At 38.6% G+C, this 22069-nt stretch overlaps 1 protein-coding gene across 2 annotated transcripts in view; it reads left to right on the top strand.

Annotated features, from left to right (window-relative positions):
* The window catches only part of si:cabz01090165.1 (uncharacterized protein LOC100333421 homolog), a 223523-nt gene that overhangs the window by 94760 nt on the left and 106694 nt on the right, over window positions 1-22069 (top strand). Inside the window, exons 1-2 of one of the 2 annotated variants that reach the window (XM_053499770.1) lie at window positions 9099-9155; window positions 18757-18928. The gene's annotated coding sequence lies outside the window, so the exon portion shown is untranslated. Of the gene's footprint in view, window positions 1-9098; window positions 9156-18756; window positions 18929-22069 lie in introns of those variants that run through there. The other variant, XM_053499768.1, reaches the window with a different exon arrangement.

Raw genomic sequence — 22069 nt, 5'->3', positions numbered from 1 at the left:
ACTGAGGGAATATTTTTTCTCTCTTTTTTTTTTAAGAGACAAATGATCATCAGATGAAATGGAACTTTGGAATGTATTGCTTAGCACGTTAAACCTTTGCTTATTGTGAAATCACCTGGAGATGATTACTTACTTTGTATCATATGTGTCTTGAGGTTGTTTGTCTTCTAGATCCTCAACAGAAAGCTTAATATCTTAACGGTGCAACTTTGGTTGCTAGAGAAAATAAAAATGTCCTGTCGGCACCAACCTTCATAACGATTTGTTATTGGCTTTAAAAAAAGAAGAGAGAACTATGCTTCTATGGTTTCTACGGTATATGTACAACTCTCTCTCGCTCTATTCTTTCTCTCTCTCTCTTTTAATGAGATAGAAGAAATGAAACCTCTGCCTACTAAGTAACGGCACCATTTGAAATCATTATCAGCTCCACATTCTTGTCCTTCCATTGGAGAACTAGAATATATCTGTTAGACCTGAGGCTCAGCGAAATATAATCATCCCTAACAGGCCATCACTGATATAAAAAAAAAAAAAAAAACTCTTTTCATCTTTTCAACTCTGGTGGATAACGCTCAGATGGGGCTCAGCAACTCCTTTCTATTAAGGGGAGACAATTAATGAAAGACGTTTTGACCCTAATTCCATTAACAGCTCTTCTCTTTCACAGCACGGTAATATTTCTTTGTGATATTTGCCGAATGCATCCCGTGTCTAGCCGGACTGAATATATCCTGGAGCTCTCTTGCGGAAAGTGGGCAGATGTACTTGAACGAGCGTTCTGCGTAGGAGTGGAGTTTAATTGGACGAGCTACTAGCCATTGAGCCACTGTACTAAATGTGACTTTGAGTACTCATGACAGAAAAAGAGAGCGAAGGAAAAAGCGAGAGAGATTGTTGAGAGTTTGATGTTGTAGGACATCGGTAACAGGCTTCTCAGGCATAAGAAAAAAAACTTTTAAGGGGAAACTAGTTTAGTTAATATTACCTTGTGAAATGCAAAATACTTTATTATAATTTAGTATAAGACGAAATGTTGACATTTCATTTTATTAAGTCTTTTCAATTAAATTTTAGTTCCTTTTTTCATTCAGTTGATCAGGGAAAGCTTACACACTGGTAACCATTTTTGAGTAAAAAAATTAACATGTATTTATTTGTTTGCTTCTTTACTTATTTATTTAGGGCCCAAGCACGATGACAACAGCCCTTTAGGTCCCAAGCATTATGATCACGGACCTATGATTTTATAATGTGTGAATTATTTTCACAGCCGAGTGAGTGACATCATATTGTGTAACATCAGAGAATGATGCTTTTTTCCAGCATCCGGGGCTTTTGGGGAATCTTAACATAAATATCCCTCTATTCTAAAATGATGTCATAATGATATTGGTATGTTCCATTTAAATTCATGTAGAATTTGGATGTGACACCCTGGTCGTTCCGTATGTGATATCATGGTTGATCAGTACTTTCAGGTCGTCAGCTGACTTCATTTTATTGCCATATAACGTTGCTGAGTCAAGACCTGACCAACTGAAGCAATCCCAGATCATAACACTAAGGCTTGTACAGTGGCTGCTACAGTATGTATGATGGGTGCATCGCTTCATGTGCTTCCATTCTTACCCTGACGCACCCATTATTCTAAACTCATCAGGCCACATGAACTTTTCCCATTGCTTCCAAGTCTAATCTTAATGCTTTCTAGCAAATTAAGGCTTTTTCTAATTTGTCTCACTAACTAGCCTTTTACACAGACATTCTCAATGACACTTCTTCTACCTTATCTTTCCATTGTTCCAAATTCCAGTAATTATAGCAATCGCACTCATTGTTGTCTTTGTTTGATGCAAGCCAACAAATTTGACCCCTCTGAAACACTGTGACCTCTTTTCTGCTACCAGGGGACACATCTTCCTACATGGCTGTTTAAGAATTGAGAAGAGACTTATTGCATCAGTAAGGGTTCAAAGGAATTGTTGCCAGTTGTAGCATAATAATTACTACAGCTAATTATCTAATCAAAGGCTTTAACGTATTTGCTAATTTAAATCCAAACGGTGACTATATTTGTCTAGGCAGTGTATAGATGAAAAAAAAAAAAACCAGCAGCCTAAGACAAAGGCTAAAACATTAACTTAAAGTCTTAAGTTATTGTCTACATAATACACATCCTCTATATATTAATGGAGGACAAACGTGTTTGTGGAGTGCAAGAGTGTTTATGTAACATAGGCAACCCAGCAAAGCATTTTTATTACTATAAAATTGTGGCAATATTACTGTGGCAATGTTATAGATATTGGAACACCACCCATAGCAAAGAAACTTCAAGATAAGATCTCATGTTAATCTCTTCTTTGTCTCCTAGACAGAAATGAGCCGCCTTTGAGACTGGAATGACATTTAGGCGTTTTTTGTATCTTCTCACAGGTGTCTCAAATATGGCTCTTTACCTTTAAATCGTAGAGACAGTTTACATCTGTCTTGTGTGCAACTCACATATGCAGAGATGAGCTGACTTTGAGACTTGAAAGAGATTTTAGATGTTTTCTCAATCTTCTCAATTGTGTCTCAAATATGGCTCGTCACCTCCAAATTTTAGAGATGGTTTAAATTTGTCTTGTGTGGGACTCGCATATGTTTTGTTTTCCCAAAGCAGTGTTTCCCAAACATAAAGTATACAGTAATTTTAAACTGTGTATTTGTTCTGTTATGATCCTTTTTAATTTTTTTGCTTAGGCATGTGTGTATAGTTAGTTAAAATTAATTAAAATTTAAATAAATAAAATATTCTTTATATTGAAGAATATATTTTGCTAAAAAAAATATCACTCTATATTGCACAATCCTGACTCATATACAGTATATTTATTAAAACATAATGCAAATAATAGAAAAAAAATAATTTAGGGTTTAAGGGCTAGGGTTCTCTGACAAACAGTGCTATCTACACTAAAGAGTGTTTAGTATTTATTACGTATATCCTTCATCTTACTCTTTACATACGGGTAGATGGAGGGGAGGGTTAGTAGGTTGGATCGCTGAAATGAAGATACAGTATGTAGATATCAAGATTGGTTACAATGAAAGTCAGTTACAAAATTGCTTTGTAATAGATAAATGTTTGATTTTGAAATCCAGCTTGTTTATTTAAAAAATAAATCCAACCATTCCCAATAAAGAACTAAAGTACAATATACAGAATATTCTTTTATCGAGACGTGTAGCAATGAGATAATGTTTGTGTTCAGTGATTTCTGTATACACTTATCATTTAAGACCAAACCTATTTTTGATTGAACATTTATGACTAAATGTCAGGATGTTTCCGGTTCCTGCCTATTTAGAACCTCCAGGTGCACCTAATCAAATGACGTCACCTGACCAAGGTTATATATATACTTTGGTGTGTTTGACACACATGATTCAACAACCGGTCGCGCAAAGAGCGTTCCCAATAGCGTTTTTCACGCAGCATCTTATTCTCGCCTTTTCAGGGAACAGGGTTACAGTCAAGTAACCCGAGGCTGACCAGAGTATGGTTCTCAGATCTAATATCTCCCCACGACGGCTTGCCATGGGCCAGAAGGGATCTTCTGTCTCAGGCGCAGGGGACAGTACTTCATCCTAGTATTGGAACCTTCACATCTGGCCCCTGAGGGGGACCAACTAAGAGATGGTGGTCTTCCAGCCAATGTAATAGAAACTATTCTAAGTGCTAGGGCTCCCTCTACTTGACAAACTTATGCCCTCAGATGGAATGGTTTTAAAAGTTGGTGTATGGCAAACCATGTAGACCCAGTCCACTGCGGGATTGTGTTAGTGCTGGAGTTTCTGCAGGAGAAACTGTCCTCGGGCATATGTCCTAGCACTCTCAGAACGTATCTGGCTGTCATTTCGGCTTGCCATGTTCTGATTATTGGGGTTTTTGTGGAAAAGCACTCTTTTAGTTGCCTACTTTATTTATGGAGCTAAACAGTTGAGGCCGACCACTAGAACGACAGTTCGTTCATGGGACTTAGCTGTTGTGCTCGAGGGTTTGGTTGATACCCCTTTTGAAACTCTAGAGTCAGCGCCTGTTAGGTTTCTGACCCTTAAGATGTTTTTTCTAATGGCCATTTCTTCTCTGAAGAGAATTAGAGATCTGCAGGCTCTGTCAGTCTCATCACCCTGACTTTGCTCCCGGGCTGGTCAAAGCTATTCTGCATCCTCACCCGAATTATCTCCAGTAAGTTTCATTCTCGACCATGCACCCAGTTGTTCTCGAAGCCTTATGTCCTCCACCATTGGACACACCAGTGTGTCCAGTACGTGCTCTGCAGATTTATGTCCATCGCACTAGCCAGTGGCGCAAGTTGGAGCAGCTTTTTATATGCTATGGGGGCCCAGCCTTGGGGCAGCTGCCACTAGACAAACAATGTCACATTGGGTGATGGATGCTATTGCCTTAGCCTACGAGGTGCGTGGTCACACTTCACTTCTAGGAGTTAGGGCCCATTCAACTAGGGGGCTTGCATCGTCGATGGCTTTGGCAAGAGGTGTCCCCTTGCAGCAAGTGTGTGATGCAGCAGGTTGATCCTCTCCACACACATTTGTCAGATTTTATAGTTTGGATGTCCATGCTACTCCAGACTCACGGGTCCTCGAGTCAGCATTCCAGAGTCAGGTCTAGACCTCTTTGGTAATTGTGCACATAGCTACACAACCCTGAGGGTCCAGACACTTTTCACTGCGGCAGCGTTGGTATTTTCGTTTCTGGCGATGGTATTGACCTGAGGATGTTCCCGGTTCATGCCTATTTAGAACCTCCAGGTGCACCTAATCAAATGACGTCACCTGACCGAGGTTATATGAGCCAAACTTTGGCGTGTTTGACACACATGCTTCAACAGCCAGTCGCGCAAAGAGCGTTCCCAATAGCGTTTTTCACGCAGCATCTCATTTTTGCCTTTTCAGGGAACAGGGTTACAGTCAAGTAACCCGAGACAAACAAATGACCTCAAACACAGGGTTCAATGTAAAAAAGTATTATACCGGCAGATTTTAAGTGATTTCTTGATTCAACAGGTCTGGGTGTGGCAAGTAAAATTTAATTCAGCTTTAAAAAAAAAAATACAGTTGATTCATGATTTAGTGGGGGTGGGGGGTTTGTTACTTTATTACACAGGGCCAAGCAGGTTTGGATAGTGTAAAAAAAAAAAAAAAAAAAAAGCATTTTGTATTTACTCGGGTTATCATAGTGTAATATAAAAATTTGTCTCAATCATTTAATTACATTTGCTCTTACCACTAAAACTATTTTGTTGCTGCTGTTGTTATTTTTATACTTTTAGCAATAAGGATGTGCTGGCCCTCACAACCAGCTTAGAGTGATCTAGAGATAGAGACTTAAACCAGGGCCATGGCAGAGAGAGCACTGAATTATACCCCACCAGTCACCAGGGAGCCTACTGTTGATGCCCATCAAGTCAAAAATACAGTCGACCCGCTGTATCCACAGGGGGTTGCTTCAAGGAACTCCCACGGATAGCAAAGTCCACAGATGCTCAAGATCCTTAAATAAACTGTCGTAGTATTTACATATAACCTACGCAGGTCATCCTGTATACTTTTAATTGTCTCTAGAGAGCTTAGAATATCTAATGCACTGTAAATGCCATGTAAATAGTCATTATACTGTATTGTTATAAGGACAAGGAAATAAAAAAGTCTCCCTTGATAGCCTACTGTAGAAACCAGGAGTCTGAGAGCTCAGGAAAATCCATGGCATGGAGCCTATACTAGGAGAGAAGGCAGGGTACACCCTGAAAAGGGTGCCAATTCATTGCAGGGCACACACAAACACTACGGGCAGTTTGTCTTTGGACTGGGGGAAGAAACCCACCAAGCACATGCAAACTGCACATACACAGACCTGAGGCGGGAATCAAACCCTCAACCCTGGAGGCCACAATGCTAACCACTATTCCAACGTGTGCCGCCTCGGAGACTCTTACAAAAACTTAATAAAACCAAAAACCCGAACAGAAATAAGTGCTTTTACTTCATCAAGCTCACGCCATGGTGTGTGTGTGTGTGTGTGTGTGTGTGTGTGTGTGTGTGTGTGTGTGTGCGTTTTTAGGGCATATGTTGTAATGTGTAGCAGATGCTTTATTAAGACATATTGTTACTGGGTATGCTTGTTTTTGTGGAGTCAGCACAGCGCTCAGCGTGTGACAAATTCATGTTATGCTTTTATATCTTGATTTTTTTAAAGGAATTTATTTAATCCATGGTTGATGAAGTGCGCAGAAGGAGAACTTGCAGATACGATGGGCCGACTGTAGTGCAATTTTACAAACCATTAAGACATGAAAAAGCTTAAAACCCGTTGTTTTGCCTGTTTGAACACGTCAAATGCATTTCTTTTTTTTTTATTAGTCAATGCTATATATTCTGCTAATTTGAAATATTTTTTTTTTTCATCATTCAACTGTCATATTTGTAACCTCACCCTAATAACATAGATGGTTAGATGTTGTGATGTTACAACCATATCACAACTATAAGCCAATGTCAGAGTTTCTGCTTAGGAATGTGGAGAAATAGATTACTTTCATTCACTTTGAGCTCTAAACAAAATGCATTTTATACGATGCCATAAAATGATTCTCGCTGCTTATTTTATAGCCCTATAATGTCCTTGTTTTAGATGTTCTCCTATGCCTATTTTCTAAAAGAAATAAATACAATTTAGTGTATTTTTCTTCTTCTGTTTGTTTTAATATCCACTCAAATGGGAAAAAACCTTGAAATTGCAAGCATTTCTCCATGACAACTTAATGCCTATGTTTTTCCACTCATCACATATAAAACCAGTAGCAAAGATGTGAATGACAACAAGATGTGAAAATGTATCTGTGACTTAACCGAAGCAGAGGTGTGTGCTGATGATGTGTTCCTCCTATGCTATGATGAAATAATTGGACTATAAACAATCACGTTGGCTACTTTCCCAACATAAGAAGAAAGCAGACACCTTGTACAGTATACACACACATACACGTTTTAAAAATTGCATGCAATCTTTATCCGACGTGATGTCAAAAGACAAACGAGTCAAGCTAGTCTCTTCTTTTTTTTTTGTTGTCCGAGCTCCTTCACCATATGGGTATCTTTCTCATGCATTGTTGTCCCACCTCGCTGTGAGCCAGGGCCACTCGGGAAACAAAGTCATCAGATAAAGCACCAGAGTGCGGAATAAAAAGCTCTTTAGGCTTGGTGGTCCGTACACACGACGTGTGCTTTTGTAAAGGACAGCTAGGCTAATTGGCTTCGGCCAGGGTGATCACAAGGCCTGATTAAAAATGTGACTCCAGGCACTACACCTGGCTCATGCACCGGGCCCTGCTTACATCACATCGTCCCTTACATGCTTAGCTGCCTCGTCTTGCCTCAGCAGCAAAGAGATTTGTATTTTCTCAGAATGCTGCCAGCACATTAAAGGGTTGGCTGAGTTAGCTAAGCAATATGAATTCATAAAACCGCTTTGAGTGCAGTTGTTATTCAGTACAGCAGTGTAGGCTGCTCATGATATAGCCAACCTGAACTCATACTGTACATAAACTTTGACTTAACTTTGAAAGAATTTAAAGTTTCTGGTCATGGCGTTCTTAGGAAACATGTTTCACCAAATGCATCCTGTCATTCAAATATTCAAAATAATTAAATTTCAGTGGTGGCGGTACGGCGGTGTAGTGGTTAGATCTGACTCAGATCTGTGTGTGTTCCCCCTGTGCTTGGTGCGTTTCCTCCGGGTACTCCGGTTTCCTCCCAAGGTCCAAAGACATGCAAATTATTCCAACTGGCATTATCAAATTGGCCATAGTGAGTGTGTATACGTGTGTGTGTGAGTGTAATGTTAAGGCTGATCAATGTATATTTAGAATTATTTCACCCCCATTACCACACTCACTACCTGTACACTACACATGGTATTGTCCCAAATGGCTCTAACTGTGTCCGAAACCATAAACAAAATTGTGCATTATGGGTATTCTGTAGACCCCACAATACATTATTTGGATACTAACCTATTTAGATTTCATGAGCACACTGACTATTCTCCATTATGCTTAACATTATACAGTAACAAGGCTAGAAAATGGAAAATACCCTTAATATTGCACTGTATAATAGATCATGCAGATAGCTTTCATTCCTTTTTTTTTTCTTCGGTTGTTTTCTATTCTGGTTCCTGTCTCAATCCGTATCAGTTAATGCCTAATTGTTTACACCTGGGCCAAGTTTTCTTCTAATTTCATGAATACATTTATGCTCTGCTTATTGTTAATCCTCGCAAAGTCTTGTCATTGCTCTAGAATGCATTTGCAGAGTGTTTCCTCATGCTGCTTTGCATCTGTTATCTCCTTGCAACCTGTTTTCCCATTACAGCCATTTGGATATCTACATTTTGCAGCATTTTAAGTCATTCGCTGTTTTTTGATTGTGCTTTTCTGTAATAGTAAACAAGCAATATCCCAAACTCGCCCGCTCGTACTTCTTTATCTGGCCGATATACCACCGTGAAATGACAGAAATCCATATCTGAATCAGGCTGCCAGAAATCAGCCACAACTCATCATGAATGAGACCATATCTCACACATAATATGAAGGAAGCCTGGAATCTAGGAGACATTTGTTTTAGAAATTGGACATTGATTGAATTAAGGCCATTTTCATTCCTTTTTTGATATGTGGGTTTCATCCTATGGGCATTTACCATAAAACTAAACCCTGTCTGTCTAAACTGACCCTTTTTAACAATGAATCCTCTGTTGTGTGTCAGCCATGCATCTGACTTGGGCCAGTCCATTGGCTTTAACATCTAAAAAGATGCAATAATACACTGTAGTAACACAGATCTATTACCTATAGATGTTTAGTGCTCCAAATGTTCACATCTGTATCTGTATTCATACTGAAAGCTGATGTGGGTGTGGCCTAATCCTAAAGAGGATTTATAATTGGTTTCATTTGCAGCAGCTGGTGGCTTAGTGATAGGCACTAAGAAATAGGGGTTCAAATCTTGTCTCCGGGCTGTGTGCATGGAGTTTGGATGTTCTCCCAGTTCTTGGTGGATTTCCTCCCATATTCCAAAGACAGGTGGTATAAAATGATTGATGTTTACAATTTGTCTGTTGTCTGAGTGTGTTTGCTTGTCCCCTGTGATGGAATGGCACCTCATCCAGGGTGTACCCAACTTGTGCTCAAAAGCTCTAGAGTTCATCTAGGCTCTAGACACCCCTGGTAACCTTTTTGGGTGCTGTGGGTTGTAGGGTGGGTCCTCTATGAATCAGACTTGTTTGTCTGGTTCATCCCATGGTGCTTGATTGGACTGGGATTTGGGGAGTTTGGAAGCTGGGCTGCCTGCCCTGGGCCCCATGGCGAGCTGTGGTGCACTGGATGTTCTGGTGTCTTTCTATCATTTCCAGCATTGTCAATTTTCAGCAAGTTGTGCTGCATTGATTTCTGTGGGTTTAAAGCAGATGGGGTGGCCTTTGGTGCCCACAAGAATGGGTGAGCCTTGGGTGCCAACAAACCTGTTACCAGTTTACTGGTATTTAAATCAATTTATTGTTAATCTGTTCATGTTATGTAGTGTCTGGTTGGTGTATGTCAAAGAATGTCTAGTTGAATGATTTTTCATCCTTATATGATAATTTTTCAAATGATCAAAAAAAGCAAAAAAGGCTCTGTCTATTCATAAAGGTTTGCATTATATTCTAAATATTTTATAATGGCCTCAATATTATTCCATTAATATAAAGTTGAAACTATTTGGATACTGGATGCTGTGTATTCTTATGATGGCCAGTGGGCCTCACCTGCTCATCAGCTTTATAATTCTGATTAAATTGCTTTGTTGACAGTAAAGGCTCAAAATGGATGGCCGTATACTTTTGGCTACCGGTCATGAAATAGGGATTAGATGTGTTGTGCTTCTGTTTTTTCTCTCTCTTGTGCTCAGCTGTTTTTTTTGATAGCTTTTAAAGGAGGACATTGGGGGCATGGCTTGTTTCAGCTGTCCGCGTTAGGGTGAAAAGGCATACTTTTTTTTTTCTTTTTTTCATCTATCTCTGGGTAGCTTTCTTTACTGTATATGTGTGCTTTTATCTCTTTGCATAATTTTTATTTTTATTATGTTCTTTATTATGGACTCCGCTTTGTCTTTTTTCCCCCGCATCTTTGTCTCACTTCTCTGTGTTTTTTTTTTTTTATATCTTTGTCCAATCTGTCTGTCTTTTTCTTAAACATCTTTATCTCTTTATTAAAGTGACATCAGTGGGAGAGATGAAGGATAAGGGACATGCTGGTTTCCAGGTTCAGATGGATCAATCTTTTAGTCATTTGAGCCCATATTCTACATTTCTTTCTTACCATCTATTCACATATACTTCCTCATATAATTTAGTTAGGAAAGAGCTTCGGGTTGGTTATATCTCCTACCACTTAGAACCAACAAAGCTCTTCTTTCTTTCTGCAGTGTCTCAGATGGACTGGCTGAAAGCCTGTCCTGTGTCTGATGGTACTTAAGCCTTAAGACACTGTTTCATCTTCTTTTTTTTCCCCAGGAAAGCTCTCATAAAAAAAAAAAAAAAATCTCATTGCAATCAATAAAAGCTCAGATGTCTAAGACAAAATTCTGAGGCAGAAGAAAAGATGGAATGTCCTGAGGCCAGTCAAGATATTTTTTAGCTGATTTCCAAAAAATGGATGTTTTCAATTTCTTGGTTCACATCTGCAATGCAACATCATGGTGGCGTTTGAGTGACCGGTGAAAAATCCATGTCATGGACATTGTTCTTGATGATTTTGGACCTCTGTGAGTCTGAGTGAGCCTGTTTTCATTTTGTGTGTTGCTTCATTTTGCAGGGAACAAATTGATTTGCGCATTGTTATTGATCCTTTTTTTTTTTTTTTTATTCCAACAAGAAGAACCATTTTGTGTCTTCTTTCATTGTTTCTCTTCAACGCTGCAGAATCTCGGGTTAAGGAGGTATTGCGATCACGACTTTATTAGCAAGTCATCCATGACTCAATGCTAATTCTCTTGCTACTTTACTGAGCGTGGTTCTTGTGTCAATCAACCAGTACAATGAGCCTTAATGAGCATCCCAGCCACACATGAGGCACTGTGGATCCAGGACTATTTGCAATAGCGTTACAGTGACCTTATTACAAACATAGCTATATATAAACTTGCCTAAACAAATGATAATGCATTGCTTAAATGATTTGTCTGGTACTTTTTTCCAGTGTTTATTAATTGTACTCCTGCAAGGCAACAGCACCTGCTTTTTTATTCACTCTAGCACAACATGAACACTGGAGTGCAGCAGAGCAGAAAAATACTTTTTTTTTTTTTTTTAAGTTTATAGCTTTCAGGACTGACTGAAACTCACTTCTTTATTTGATATATTTATTTGAAGTGTGGAAAACATTCTGCTTATGTTTTTCATTGCAACAGTAAAAGCAAGAGTGATAAATCTAGTATGATCCAGAAGGCTGTGTTTACTACAGCAAATACGACTAACGCTTATATCCTTTGACTCATAAATGGGATAAAACATCTGTGTTGATTTTTGTTATTACTTATGCAAGGATTCATAAAGTTCAAAACAAAGTTTGTATTTAAACATAGCAGTGATAATATGATATAAGACATGGAGGGCCATATTGTCACTATATTAATGTCTAGTTATTTAGAAAGGAATACAGACCAGGGTGTGCCGTTTGATGAAAATAATCAATGACAAGAATGAAAAAAATTATAAAAATTCTAATTAACCATTTGAGTCCTGGAAAATGCCCATGCCATAAGGGAAGAAAATATGCATTGATGGGCTACCCAGGTCGTTCAGTGCATTCAGGAACTTAGCTACCTTTTTTTTTTTGTACCAAATAACATTGTTGAAAACAAACCTGAACAATGTAAAGCATTTTTGTTGTTTTATTTTCATTATTGATTAGCCTGTTTAGCTGGTGGCATGGTGGCTTAGTGGTAGCACTGTCGCACTTGCACCTCCAGGGACGAGGAGTCGATTCCCGCCTCGGGTCTGTGTGCATTGAGTTTGCATGTTCTCCCCGTGCTTGGTGGGTTTAATCCGAATGCTCCGGTTTCCTCCCACAGTCCAAAGACATGCAGATTAGACTAACTGGCGTTTCCAAATTACAGGAAGCGTGTGAAGGAGTGTGTGTGTGTGTGTGTGTGTGTGTGTGTGTGTGTGTGTGTGTGTGTGTGTGTGTGTGTGCGCCCTGCAATGGATTGGCACCCTGTCCGGGTTGTACCCCCCATTTGTGCCCTAAGTGGTAAAGCGGTATAGACGTTGAGCCTATTGAGTTACAATTCTGTAAGTTCTCTTCACACTGTGCAGAACTGTTTTTACTTTGACTATTAAACATTTTACTTTGATTTCTAAGGTAAGAAAATATATATCTTTATTTGTTCCCCAGTGGGGAAACTTCTACTGTTGGTTTTTACTTCACCAAGCATTTAATTGATTTCTTATCATGGTCATGCTTGATTTTTTTTTAAATTCCCAACCATGTTTCTTTAGCATAGTTGATGGTTCTTATGTTGCCCTGGTTTATATAGCACGTAAGGAAAACTGTTATGATGAATATTAGCATGGCCGTAATGCCTTTGGCAGTCGGGCTTCCCATTCCCATGATTGCATCACAGCCATGCTGATATTCAAGCACAATAGCACACCCTCTGGTGCTTAAATGTCCAATGAGAAGGTTATGGGTTCAAACCCCAGTACCCACAATCTGTAAGTTTTCTCAGGATGCCTAAGCCATGATAGGACCACCTGCTTCCCGTCTGAAACTCTGGCCTCCCAGGAACTCCTTTAGTAGCCCAAACATGTGAAATGAGAAATGTAGCGGGGTCAAGACTGTAGTTCATGTTCCTGTAACTTGCGAGTGGTGTTCATAAGTAATTGTGTGTACGGTTCCCACAGACAGAAGCGTCTCTTTTACAAGTTAATGAAAGTTATCTGTTAATTTTCAAGGGTCAGACATTCACTCACTGAATGTTTATACTGTAGGAACGACTGCAGTGAGCTCTGAGCCACCTCAGCCGGGAACGTCATACGGCCTTCGTTAAAACATTTACACTATTCAACTGGTTTACTGCAACTGAGAGTCTCATCACTGTACTGTGCTTGAAGTCTTCTGTCAATGCCAAACGCTTTTTAGGCCTTTATTGATGAGAAATTTCAACTAAAGTCCCTTAACTTTGTATACATAATGGTTACAGTTACTTTCCTGTTAGCAGTGTTTAATAACAGATTATGCCAAATGATGCCAAGAGCAACACAAAGTCAGACTAAAAGACCAAAAGATCTCTCTATGGGGGGAAATCAATAAATACAAATGAGCAAAGCCAATGTGATTGTATTTCACTAAACGACTAAAGCCTTTACTCTGGGTTCCACCCATAGTCTAAAGTCATGCAGATTAGGCTAATTTCCCATAGTGAGTGATTTGCTGTGTGTGGTGTGTGTGTGTGTGTGTGTGTTTGTGTGCCCCATGATGGCACCCTGTATAGGATGTACCCTGCCTCGTGCCCTGGGCTGGGCTCCGGGCCCCCCGCGACCCTGTATACAGGATAACGTGGCATAGACGATGAGTGGATGACGACTGAAGCCTTTTTTAACAACAAAAAAGTCATTGTTCTCATGATAGTCAGGTGATTTCCAATTTGTTTACAGTTTGAACATGCAGAGCTATACTTTGGGTAAGAAATTGTTATTTCATGGTCTACATGGTGCACTTACAGCATATATGGGGTATGACGGTAAATACTGACTTTCTAAAAACTACATCATTTCATATATGCTCAGTTGGACAACTTTTCATTTTTCTTTTGACCGCAGTCACATGATGTTTGTGAACACACTTTTTCGCTCCTGCACTTACATTAGCAAGCCTATTCTTCTGTCTCGTTCTGTATAGCCAAGAAACTTAAAGACATTCAGAAACAGCCTGAATCACCACAATAATCCTAGACAGTGCGATTCTTTTGAATAGGAATGATCACTGATGCTGAAAGCGCTTCATCTTATCTTTTCTTGTGTGAGTGTAGCTTTGATGCGCTTGGGTTGCCAGATTGAGTTGATTTGGACAGGGATTTCATGGAAAGGTCTCTTAGCATCACGCCTGAAAAGAAGAGAATTAGGAAGAGATGTGTGTTAGTGTGTGTGTGTGCGTGTGTGTGTGTGTGTGCGTGCGCGCATGTTCATGCAGTCATGCAGGCAGAATTTTATATATTTTTTCCCCCTTATGTGTTGGCTTGCAGCTCACTGGCTGTGTCTCATGAAACAGAGTGACATTTTCTCAGATGTGATTCATTTTTGTTCTCCGACCAAATAAGGAGAAGAGAAGGAAGAAAAGAGAAAGGAAAAAATGGGGATAGAGAGTGAGTCACATGCTGTATAAATCTCTAATCATTTCGCACCATTATCTATTGGCTTATGTGTGTAAAAGAGAGAGAAAGAGAGCGAAAGAGAGCGAGAGAGAGAGAGAGCGAGAGAGAGAGCAAGTAAAATATAGTAAAATTAGGATGAATAAAATTTTTTAAACTTTGACAGTAATGACCATAATCCTAACCCCTTGACAAAATGATATCACAAGTCTAAACCTACATACCTTTACATTGGGTTTGCTGTCAGATTTAAAAATAATTCTAAATGAATCACTATGGTGTAAAATGTGTCACATTGGTTCTTCCGTTTTTAACACAGATGTTGGTCAAATGAGGAGAGGAGGAAGGCGTGTTCGTAGGCAGAGAGAGAAGAGAAAAGGCGAGAGTTTAGGATGGAAGCAGTGAAAAAGGACATACAGTAAAGTTAAGAGACGTGTGAGAGAATAGGATGCAGAGGATAGGGTTAGATGGAGGCAGATGATTCGCTGTGGTAACCCCTGAAAGGGAACAGCTGAAAGACGAAGAAGTAGAAGAAGATGTTCATCAATAAAGTGTGCTGCTGTACTTAAGTACTCTACTTACTGATGATTGTAGGTCTCATGGGTTGCATTTGGGTCACTTATGGGTATATACTTTAAAAACAAGTCACATAAATAATCCTAATCTAATACTGGAGGTCATGATTCTAGACCCGTTTTCAAAGCTATTTGCACATCCGCTTTTAGAATCCGTCCAATCAGACGCGGCCTGTGTCTCATCAAGTAACATTTAGGAATTTTAAAAAATTTGTCAAGCATTTTGAAGTGATGAGGAGTTAATGCCTGTGCTTTACTTTATATACCGTATGTATGGCAGTCTGGTAAGAAGAAAGTGCATTACATATTACAGCCTAAAAATAAAGAATAACAGTAAATGCATATGAAATACTTAATTACTGCAAACATACAGTACTGTCTTGAGCCACCCCTCATTTCTTCATATCAGAAATCATAATCATGAAAAATCATAATCATGAAAAAATGCAAACAAATGTTGCAAATTGCCTAAGGATACAATTTAAAAATGGGTAGTTTATTTAACAGCCTCAGCAGCAGCCTCATTTCCCCTCTCATCTGTTCCAACCATTCAGCATCACCAGTACACTAATCACCGGCCCGATCTTCTGTTATCATCTGCACCCGTTTCTCACTGGTTAATGCCTTGAGTTAGACTTAAACATTTAAATGCTTGAATGATTCATACTGTAGGTCACTGTGTGGCATAACAAATAAAAAACTTTCCTCTGGAACTGCTTAGTTACAAGGACTGGACTGAAAGTGACAGACAAAAACTTGCCAAAATGAGAGCCAAAAAATGTCCTCAAGGAAGCCTGGAGAACTATTCCTGAAGGCTATATTAAAATACTTACAAGTCTGGCCATTTGGAAGCGAAATATGAAGAAATGATGAACGGCTCAAGAGTTTTTAACAGTATTTTGAATTCATTACATGGTAAAGTTAATAAAATAAAAAATTGATCTTAGTTTTCAAAAAGTTTATTTTCCTATAACATCACATTTTGTAGCATTTTTATTTACCTTAGATCTCAGCTATTTGCAAATGAAAGTAGGGTTTGCTATTAATGAACAATAAGTTGCAATTCTTAACAATTTCTAATCATTTAATGTTTGCGGAACATCCAGAATACATGTTAATTCTTGTTGACAACTGCTGTGTCGTGTATATTTCCCCACACACTTGCCTACAATACTACATATTACTGGAGGATTCCAGTAGGGGGCACACCTGGAAAATTTAATCAGACATTTTTGCATGAAAAACAAACATGGTGACACTTAAGGAACATTTAAGACCTCTCACCAGAGATAAAGATACAGGAGTATACAGGTGGGAGTAACTGCAGACAGCTTTTCCCCAAAACTTTCCACCATTTTTAACAGGCTGGCTTATTATACTGCCCCCTACAGTGTACACGCATATTGCATCCTGCAGGCATGTATGCACGTTTCAAGTTTTTTTTTTAGAGGACATGCACAATCGAAGCATTAAATGAATTTATAATACACGAGGAAGCCATCAGGTTTCCATACATGTAGGTAAAAGCAGGATTAAGAGATTAAAAAAAGAAATAAATGGTAAAGTCCGTTGACTTGAAGCCTTATCCACCATTGACTGTTACAATGTGTTAAGACTTGAGACTCCTTCTATTAATTTAAATAAATGTCTGATAAAATAAGGTTTAAATATTTTTCTTTTTTTTTTTCTTTTTTTTTTAAACTCCTTAAGAATAAAGAATCCAGCAGCAGTCTGTTGTAAATTATTATATAAAATGCTTTTAGACAGTTGTTCTGTCGATGTGTTTTACTGGAACTGAAATGAAATCTTTAAATGCAATTTTTTTCCCTTTACTCAACAAGCGTTTAAATATAGTATGTGCAAAAGCAATATATATATATATATATATATATATATATATATATATATATATATATCAGTTATTTAGATAAATTATTAATTTATTAATTATTAATATTGTTATTTAGATAAAATATTAATTGAAATTAACAAAAATTTTGCCAAGGTTGATTATTTAAATAATATAAGGGCATTTTCGGTTTTAATTTAAGGTAGCAAAGCTTCTTATCCCATGGACCAGTGGCAATGAAACGAAGCCTATATGTTATCTCAGGCTCGGCCAAGTACACCTTTTTTTTTACGTAATTTATGCACAGTCAGACAGACAAACAGGTAGGCATAAATTCCAAAAACCATCATGGTGTGTTGTAGAACTGATCTTACAACTCCACTAATATTTTTTGGGAAATATCTTTAATATACAGACACGCCACCTTTACAGTTTAATTATATGTATAGATATACTGTATAAGTAAAACATGTAGTTTTCCAAAATATATACTGTATATCATTAAATCAGCATGTCAAGTATTACAATAATTTTATCCGTGCAAAAGTGTCTGACTTTTTTTTCTGATTCTTCGCACATCAGTTCATCTATCATTTTTTACACCAAGTTCATAAATCATATGTTAAATATATTTCCAGCAACTTGCAGTGTCACAGCTCCTTGTTAAAAAAAGAAAAAAAAAAAAAAGCTCACCATGTTTGAGTGGGTTCCTCCATTTGCCGTTTAAATTGTAATGGAGATGAATTGAGCTCTAGCAGGAAATGAGCTTTCGATTGTGTTCAGCTTCCACATGCGAAGAGAGTTCCGTCTTCCTCGGTGCTTAAAGTGCTAAAAACGCAATTTGCATCAAGTCCAAATGCATCATAACACTCGAGCCATGCTGGTTTGTCAGTTTGAGATTCCCACTGTAATGCGAGCTTCTTTCAGAGCGAGTCGTTCAATTCAACTTCAATGATTCAGAAGAGGTCTGATGGTTTCAATATGGAAAAGGAGACTATTGATCCCACTATGCTCTATTCAGATGTGCATTTTTATTGGTTTGGCGTGTACTTCTGTAAGTAAAAAAAAAATATATTCAAGTGCCTTATTTTTAGAGAGGTTTAGTAGTCGGCAGCGTTGCCTTGTGCCTCCAGGGGTGTTGGTTGGTGTTGTCAAATTTTGATTCTGGCCTGTGTGTTTGGAGTTTGCATGTTTACCACGTGCATGGTGGATTTCCCCTGGTTACTCAAGTTCCTCGCACAGTCCAAAGACATGCATCTGATTGGCATTTCCAAATTGCCTGTAGTGGACACATGGGAGACACATGGGGTTTGATGTGGATGTACTGTACGTTGCCAGATTTTGGTGTACTCAGCAATGCAATCCCCCTTACAGAAATGACTGTATGTGTGAAAGTCTTTGAAGTAACCCTTAACTTTGTGATTTTGCCTTGAATGGATGGATGGATGGATGGATATTTAATGGAAGTCTTATTTTGACTTCCTATGTCAAGGAGACTGATTCACAGTTTGCTTTTTAACACCACGTATATTAGGTACATCCTACTAAATAGTGCATGCTTTCCTTTTTCTGTAGTACAGCTATCATTCATTACACACCCCGCTGATAAATGAAAAACAATCCCCAGTTTTCTGCTTCGATTCCTTGCTGCGCTAAAGAGTGGAAGCACTTGCCTTAGTCAGTGTTTCTAGCTTGATTAGAATCAATCGCTCTCCGTTGGATAAATAAACGTGAGGAACCGCGAACCCCTATTCAAATCACTTTATCTTAATTTTATTCCAAATTTTTATTCCACCTCTGCTTGATCTATCTCAGTCTTTCATGCTCTCTTTCTCTTTTTTTCATTGACAGGTTGCTGTGTGAAAAGACTGCGTGCGACAGATGACTGAGGTGCCAAGGGATCAGGAGCACTAGAGTGGAAGCTGTCCCAGCTGTCCTGTGTGGAGGAAATAGCAAGGGGGGAAAAGGCAGGACCGAAAGAAAGGGTGCAGCTTGAGGCGTCCGCCCCCCCTGCATCGCAAAGGTGCGTTTGATTTGCATCGGCACTGCTGGGATGTGAGTCACTGAAAGAGCTATGTGTTTTTAACTTTCTAGGGACTGCGGCAAATGCCAGGTCGACAGACATTTTAATTTGTTCTATGTGGCTTAGAACCACCCATGAGGACCTTTTAATATGTAGTGGATATGGTTTTATTTTTGCACATGAGATGTAATACAAGAAGTTTCCAATACGTTTGGCATTAGGTTTTGTTTTTCATATGTACAGTATATATTTTTTCCACAAAGTTCATTACACATTAATTTATTATCATGTGCATTTTCTGGAATTTGGAGATGCAAAGGCATAACAAGATGAAATGCGCATTCGGTCACATAAAGTATTAGGCTGCTATCACACTAGGTGTGATTGATTCATACCATACCTGGTATAATTGCTCTCCATGCTCCTTTCCCCGCTGACCAGCTTTCTAATATTATTTACTACACGAGTTGTTATTGGTCTTGTAGCTGCTCCCATCAAGGGGTCACCACAGCGAACTATCCGAGCCGCACAAAACTCGGCACAGGTTTTACGTCGGATGCCCTTTCTTATGCAATTCTGCCTCATTTTATCCAGGCATGGGACTGGCACTGCATCCAATGGCTGAGGTTTGGGCATTTGATAGGAATTGAATCCGGGCTTCTTGCAGGGCGGGTGAAAAACCTACCAGTAAGCCACCAATGCCCATATTGTTTCGTACCCAAGTACACGCGTATTTACACACTCAGACACAGCAGGTGACAGGATGCACCAAGTTAGTTTTGCAAGCTTCCAAAAAACACAGAAAAAAAAAGAGTACAAAGAAGCAATATAAGAAACATTAATAAACCTAATATTATTGATGTTTTGGAAAAATGTCAAACCTGACCCTCTTGCCTGTCTTCCTATATTATCAGCAATGGCTGTGTAGCTTAAAAGATAATATTAGTAAGTGGTGCATGCACACAAAGTATGGAGGAGACAAATGACACTGAAGACGTCTAATCGAGGTCCACCTCCATGTTTAGGTACAGTATTTAATGTTTAGGTTGCACATCTGATTTGTATGTTGACCGAGTGCATCATACCGTATGCTGATTTGTGCTCGGGCAGAATATCTAGATTTCACATTATGCAAACATCCTGGACTTTGGGGTCAAGTGTGCTCCGAGTCCATAGTGAGGAATTACTCTTAGTTACATAATGGTACAGTATGTGATTCCTTCTCCCTCACTGGCCAAAGGTGTTTTTTTTCTCCTTCTTTTCTTAAATGCATACAGACCATGTCCTTATTTAATGTCCTTATTTAATACACTCATTTTGTCAAATAAATCCACATATAGGTGAGCTTAGTTTAGAAATAGTGTAAGAGGGAAAAAGAGTTCTGCAAATGCAAACACATTGCTGGGGGAAAAAAGTAAGCCACTTAGCCAAGGTATATGGCCTGGAAAATAGACTAAGTTGTTAAATAGGAAGCTTCGTACATAAACTAGTATTAGTCAATTAGAAGTTTAATTGGCTGATGTGTTCGGACAAATTAACTCGCCAGTGTGGCAAACTGTTAAACGCTGTTTTACAGAAATTGGGGGAAAAAAGTTGTAAGATACTGTATTACTAATGTTTGCAACCTATTGTAAATGGTTTAAGGTTAACTGTTTGTGGCTAGCATCTGAGCAATGAAACTAGCATGCAGGTAATTACCTAAGCATGGTGGTTATCCTAGACGATTAGCATTGCCTAAAAAGAACATATTGTATAAGTATCTCACACAACACGATGCATGTAACCGATTTTACTATGGTAAGCTATGATAAATACCATAATATACCATAGTATTATTGTGGTACTTCAGACATTACCATGGCAGGCACCATCGGACTTTATAGAGTACCAAGGTGGCACTTTGTGCTGAGGTCTTTGGTACTGTGGTAGTACTATGGAAGGTACCTCTGTGCTTTAGTGAATACCATGGTAGGGTGGGTACCATGCTACTGTAGCACTATGGTGTATATCACAACACATTGGTGAATTGGTACTTTGTTGGGTACCAAATGGATACCAAAGCAGGTATCTTATATGGTGTTTTTCTACATACTGTACAATATTATGAGGACCCCTGAGAGCGTCCTATTCTTTTACAAATGTTTGTACTGTAGAAGCAGCCTGCATGCCTTAGTGCTTGATTTTATACACTTGGAACTATGGAAGTGATTGGAACACCTAAATCTATTGATTTGGCTGGGTGAGTGAATACGTTTGGCAATATAGTGTATATACCATACAGACAGCTTTAGACTTCATTCCATGGTAAAATTTCTTATGGGAAGCCAATGAAAGTAAACTTTAAATCAATTTGATAGTGTTAGTGGTGTGTGAGTTTGAATTTGTAACCAGTCAATTAGATATTAAATATTTTAACTGGAGCTAAACAAGAGGACAGAGCAGAAACTTGAAAAGAAATCAAACTGAAGACAGGGAACATTTATTTTGCTTACTGGATTGAATAAAAAAAATAATTTCCAAACCGAATTAGACCAAAAGACTGTAAAAGACATTGTCGTACATGTTGTACATGTTTGAGCATATTAAAGAGCTGGACTATTTGTTGGATGGTGAAAAGCAATAAATAAAAGAATCCCTATGCCTAAATTAAAGTATGACTGCTGTCCTCATATCACAAAGACTCATAGTGGATGCGTTAAAAAAAAAAATGTGCTTTTTATTTTGTATGTTTTTTCATTTGTTAGATTATGGAACAGTTTCATGGCTGTAAGAATGTGTTACAGTAAGAAGGGTACGCTGCATAGTTTTCTGCACAGGGTCCTCATTTACTAATCTGTCCCTAAATGCAGTTAATTAGTTAACTGCACCACAGACATGCATAGATGTTAATGAAGCTAGAAATGTCAATGTTTCACAATTTACTGATGGTGTTAAACGGCAGAATCAGATTAGTTTTTGCTCTCAAAGGAGGCTTTTTAAGCTTTACAGGATAAGTGGCATTTCGGTCAATATTCATGGCACCTTTTTTCCTTTTACATAAAATCACTGGTGGTAGCCCATCTGTTGCAATGCACCGTTTGTCAACCTCTCTACCCTATCAATCAGAAGAAAGGCACTACCATAGGACCGCAAGTGGCCAGA

Source organism: Clarias gariepinus, chromosome 7, assembly GCF_024256425.1.
Source record: "Clarias gariepinus isolate MV-2021 ecotype Netherlands chromosome 7, CGAR_prim_01v2, whole genome shotgun sequence".
Classification (NCBI taxonomy): domain Eukaryota; kingdom Metazoa; phylum Chordata; class Actinopteri; order Siluriformes; family Clariidae; genus Clarias; species Clarias gariepinus.
Note: the sequence above shows the minus strand (reverse complement) of the source record. Positions and strands in the feature narration are given on the sequence as shown.